We start from the raw sequence: 5,727 nt of genomic DNA, 5'->3' as shown, positions 1-5,727 counted from the left end.
ACATAAACACCTGGGAGAGCAGAGCCAGGACTGTGGCAGTGAGGAGTGTATGCCACAGGAGATGGTGATGAGACATTGTGGCTATACAAAAGGATTCTGGCTGTGCCAACTCTAGTAGAGCCACTAGGCATGTGCTCCATAGGTGAGATGCAAGCACAGGCTGGCAGTGGACACAGGACTCCTTCCCGATTCAGGACAGCAGGGGCCACTGCCTGAGGTGGGACTCCTCCTCCAGGGCGCAGAGCGGGTTTTGCTGCAGGACTGGCTCAGCTTTGCTGGTTCCAAGGACTCAGTTCAGCCATCTTCCACCCTCAGACAAACTGGGACAGGTTGGGGACCTTGATGTTGAGATCGCCAATGTTGATATTCCGAGGCATCTCTGGCAGGTTGATGTTTTTTACGGCAGACACGGCCCGGGCGGGCGCTGCTGAAAGGCCACCCTTGGATTTCTCCGGCCTGTTCTGAGCTTCAACCTGAGCCACGATTTCATTCATGTTTGTTTCCAACACCATCCCACCCATCACCACCTCCTGAAGAATGTAGTGCACCTTATCCATATGGAAGATCAAATCCAATTCACAAACATTTTGAAATACATATCCAGAGTCTCCACAAAAACCTGGATGAGGTCCAAGTTCATTCTGATGAATCCACACAAAATACAAAATAGAGGGTAGCAAAATGCTGATAAATCAGTTTGTAGTCAGAGCCACCTGTCAAACTTCTACCCTCCAAGAAGTTACAGATGTTGTCATCCCGCTTGAGAACTAGATGGAAGGTCTCTCAAATAATCTGCTGTTGAATTTCTTCTGGGAAACGCTGGTAGAAGCGGACTAGCCGGGGCTTCCCGTGATTATTGAAAACCAGAATTGCCTGAATCATCTTTGCCCACCATGCTCCTTTCACCACCGGCTACTTCCAGAGAGCATCTCCCATTTATATCTTTTATAGTTTTTTTTTGGTCTACTTTAACTCTATGTTTCTGTCTCTTTAAAACATTTTTATTAATTATTGTAAATTTATTTTGTATTTACATATAAATTACTATGTAAATTAGAACCTTATTGAGAATTGCACCCTTATTATGAGAAATTTAGCACAAATTATACTTCCTTTATCTTTCCTCAATATACATTTTATTTTTCTTTGGCTAGCACTGGACATCCCCAACTCCTTCAACTCTGCCTTAAACGAAAATTTCCAGTCTTACTGTTCTGAATATTTTTCTCTATGTACAGTCTTACAGTAATGCTCTTCTAAGATACGATGTTAAAAATAAGGTAGAATTCCATATAATCTGACCAATATGGATTATCGTAGAATGTAGTCTCTCTCAATTTAGCCACCATACATTTACCAAGTCAAGCTAAGATTGCATATGGGTGGGCCAATCTCCTAGGTGGCTCCCACTGAGCATGAATTCAGCAGGAATTCTGTTGGGAAAGGCAATATCCTACATGCAGTTTTTGGGTTTCTACTTGGCCACATAAGAATGGGCCTTGAGGAAGGAACACTTCTTTACCAACAGATAAAGAAACCTCACAGCTTGTGCTGCATTTATCACATTGTGTGGGAATGGCTTTTGCTGTTCAGACTCAATGTGTATTTCTTTGTTTTGCTTAAGCATGTGCCTCATATGGCACCTGGCCAACCCACTACTATATCTGTCCCTTGCCAGGAGGGGACAGGATCATTTAGCTGCAGCACAAAAGGGATTTCTGCAGGTTAATTGCCCTGTGTCCACTGCTGGGAGGGACCTGCTGGCAATGGGGTACTGATACCCACTAATGAAGTTAATCTTGCTCTGCCTTATCTCTAGGTGAGTAAATCATTGTTCCATCCAATGCTTGACTGCATTGTGTTTTCTCTGGCAACTCTGATATCAAAATGCAGTGGACAGAAGTGTTCAGACTTCTACTCCTAATAATAAGCCACAGATGCCACTTGCTTGACAGTTTAATTAACACCCATTACCTTATAGTGCTTGTTCTGTTGACTTTCTTGTGTACATTTCCTTATATATACTAAATATTCTAAAAGTATTCATTGAACAAAAGAATACATAAATGAACACAGGAGGTAAAAATTACAAAATGTACATGATTGAGATTTTCTACAAAGGACAGTTTTTATTAATTTTATGTTTGAGGGAAAAAATTTCATCGAAATTTACTTCAATTAAGTCAATAAATGTCATTCTTGAAAGTTATGTGTTTATAATTGCAGTCACTTACTATAATTATGCAACACTTGCTTTGAGAAAGGACAAGTAGTTTTGAACTGTGTAGCAAATGACACCTTAGGTAATGTAAGCAATTTATAACTGGGTAACTTTAATAGTCTATAAGCTATAATAAATACTTTAAGTAATGTTTTACCAGTATGGAATAATTGTCTGATTAGTAATGCACCACTACAAAATGACAAGAGCTTTATAAAAAGAAGTGTGTGCTCTACAAATTGTAGTATAAATTCTGGAGGTTAGAGGAAAGGAAAAGTGATATTATTAATATAGAACTTCTACTAAATAATCCATTAAAATTGTTTTAAATATACTTGAAAGTCCTCAGTATGTGGTACTATTATTTTAAAATGTTCATCAAAACACATAGACTTTATTTTTAATTTAGTTGTAAGGATTACCATAAAAATATGTATATAATCTCCTTTCACTGTTTTTTGGGAGCATGTATCTTTAAGCCAAAAGTGATTATCACAATGTATTTTCTTGAATTATGAACATATATTATTAATCTTAGGTGGCCACTGAAAGGAAGAACCCAAGGATGAAAAGTACTACAACAATTTGTTTTATATCTGCTACTGTGATTTATTATCAAGGAGTCTTTGTCATTTTCTGAAGTTTTAATATTTGTTATTTTAACTGTCTCACTCTTTCCAAAATAAAGCACATCAGGGATTGTGTTTTCATCACTACTCTATCCTTGGTAAGTAGAAGAACCCTTGACACTTAGAAGCACTCAAAAAATATTGTGCCATGCAAGTATGAATGTGTAATCACATATGGTGATTATTTTTATCCCTGGTAACTTAGCTGAATACTTGTTCAGAGAGACCTCAGGGAATCATTTTGGCCAAGATGATTTGAAAAGATGATCTTTGAGTAAATCAGAATAAAGAGAAGGAATTAGCAATACAAAGATATGAATCAACAGAATTCCAAGTAAAGAGACGAAAAAGCACTGACTTTGTAATTAACTGTGTACTATTTTCCCAGTATTTGTATTTGCCAAAGAAAAACACAAAATTAATTGTATAACATGGTTCCCAACACAAAGGAAATTACATACAGCTTTGTAAGGAGATGAAGTACCATGTGAACAAAGCAGACTTTTTAAAAAAATTCGCAGATATATGTGATCTATTCTGAATACGCTAAGTATGGTTATCATCTTAATAAAGTTATCCTCTAATCCTAGTTTCCAATGATTGCTTATGAATGGGTACTGAATAATATCAAATTATTTTTCTGAATATTTTGAAATAATTATATCATTTTTATTAGTAGTAGTATATTAACATACTGAACTGTATTGATAGATTTTCAAATAGCAAACCATTCTAGAATTCCTAAAATACTACCTCCTTGGTTCTTGATGTAACAACCTCTTTAAACCACTGAGTTTTATTGGCTGATATTTGTTTAGGATTTTTGCTTCTACGTTCGTGAGTAAGACTGATTTGTATTTTTATTACCATGAACTTGTCAAGTTTTGATATCAAAGCGATGTTGATTTCATAAAGAGTTGAGAAATATCTTTTCTCCTCTTCTTATTATTAGAGCTTTTGTAAAGAGAGATGCTATTCCCTCCTTAAATATTTGTTAGAATTCATCAGTGAACCAATCTGGGCCTAGAGTTATAGGAAGTCACTAAACATTAAATATATATCAACAATTCTAATGTTTTATCTTATGTGAGCTTCTGGTAAATTTATTTTTCTAGAACGTATACAGTTAGTTTTCCAAAATTATTGACCTAACATTCATAATAACACCCAGATTTATAAATTTCTCTAAAATTAGAGATATATTTAGTAACATTTTCACATTTATGATATTGGTTACTTATTAGTTACTCTCTTCCTTGATCATTCTTGCCAGAGGTTCCAGGCATTTCTCAATTGTATTGGTCTTTACAAAGAACTAAGGCAGAAGGTGCCTTAGTTAATCACCTCTATCATAGGTTGATTTTCAATTTTAATAATATCTGTTCATTTCTGTATTGTTTTCTACCTTTTGCTATTTTTAGGTATGATTTGTTGATTTTTTCTAACTTTATTTATCATAGTCTTGGATAATTGATGCTCAGTCCCCTTTTTAAATTTCCTATTAGTGAAATATAACTGCATTGCCCAAATTTTGATATGTCAAATTTACTCACTTCCATTGTGATGTTTGCTTTAAATCTAAAAGTTAGGAGGGTAGGAGCTTCAAGATGGCAGAAGAGTAAGATGCGGAGATCACCTTCCTCCCCACAAATACATCAGAAATACATCTACATGTGGAACAACTACTACAGAACACCTACTGAACGCTGGCAGAAGACCTCAGACCTCCCAAAAGGCAAGAAACTCCTCAGGCACCTGGGTAGGGCAAAAGAAAAAAGAAAAAAACAGACAAAAGAATAGGGACGGGGGCTTCTCTGGTGGCGCAGTGGTTGAGAATCTGCCTGCTAACGCAGGGGACACGGGTTTGAGCCCTGGTTTGGGAGGATCCCACGTGCCGCAGAGCAACTAGGCCTGTGAGCCACAACTACTGAGCCTGCGCATCTGGAGCCTGTGCTCCTCAACAAGAGAGGCCGCGATAGTGAGAGGCCCGCACACGGCGACGAAGAGTGGCCCCCCACTTGCCACAACTAGAGAAAGGCCTCGCACAGAAACGAAGACCCAACACAGCAAAAATAAATTAATTAATTAATAAACTACCACCAACATCTTCTTTAAAAAAAAAAAAAAGAATAGGGACGGGACCTGCACCAGTGGGAAGCTGTGAAGGAGGAAAGGTTTCCACACACTAGGAAGCCCCTTCGCGGGCAGACTGCGGGTGGTGGAGCGGGGAGCTTTGGAGCCATGGAGGAGAGCGCAGCCACAGGGGTGCGAAGGACAAAGTGGAGAGATTCCTGCACAGAGGATTGGTGCCGACCAGCACTCACCAGCCCGAGAGGCTTGTCTGCTCACCCTCCAGGGCGGGCGGGACTGGGAGCTGAGGCTTGGGCTTTGGTCGGATCACAGGGAGAGGACTGGGGTTGGCAGCGTGAACACAACCTGAAGGGGCTAGTGCACCACAGCTAGCCGGGAGGGAGTCCGGGAAAAGGTCTGGAGCTGCCGAAGAGGCAAAAGACTTTTTCTTGCCTCTTTGTTTCCTGGTGCACGAGAGCGGATTAAGAACGCCACTTAAAGGAGCTCCAGAGACAGGCGCAGGCAGCGGCTATCAGCGCGGACCACAGAGACGGGCATGGGACGTTAACGCTGCTGCTGCTGCCACCAAGAAGCCTGTGTGCAAGCAAGGGTCACTCTCCACACCACGCCACCTGGGAGCCTGTGCAGCCCGCCACTTCCAGGGTCCCGTGATCCAGGGACAACTTCCCCAGGAGAACGCACGGTGCGCCTCAGGTTGGTACAACGTCACGCCGGCCTCTGCCGCTGCAGGCTCTCCCTGAAATCTGTACCCCTCCCTCCCCCCGGCCTGAGGGAGCCAGAGCCCCG

The 5,727-nt window shown here is 40.3% G+C and overlaps 1 pseudogene; it reads right to left on the bottom strand.

Moving 5' to 3' along the window:
* Positions 1–311: 311 nt before the first annotated feature.
* Positions 312–882, bottom strand: LOC132425492 (AP-3 complex subunit sigma-2 pseudogene; annotated as a pseudogene).
* Between the last annotated feature and the right edge of the window lie 4,845 nt (positions 883–5,727).

Source organism: Delphinus delphis, chromosome 5 (assembly GCF_949987515.2).
Source record: "Delphinus delphis chromosome 5, mDelDel1.2, whole genome shotgun sequence".
Taxonomy (NCBI): domain Eukaryota; kingdom Metazoa; phylum Chordata; class Mammalia; order Artiodactyla; family Delphinidae; genus Delphinus; species Delphinus delphis.
The sequence above is the reverse complement of the archived record's forward strand: the minus strand, read 5'-3'. Positions and strand labels throughout refer to the sequence as shown.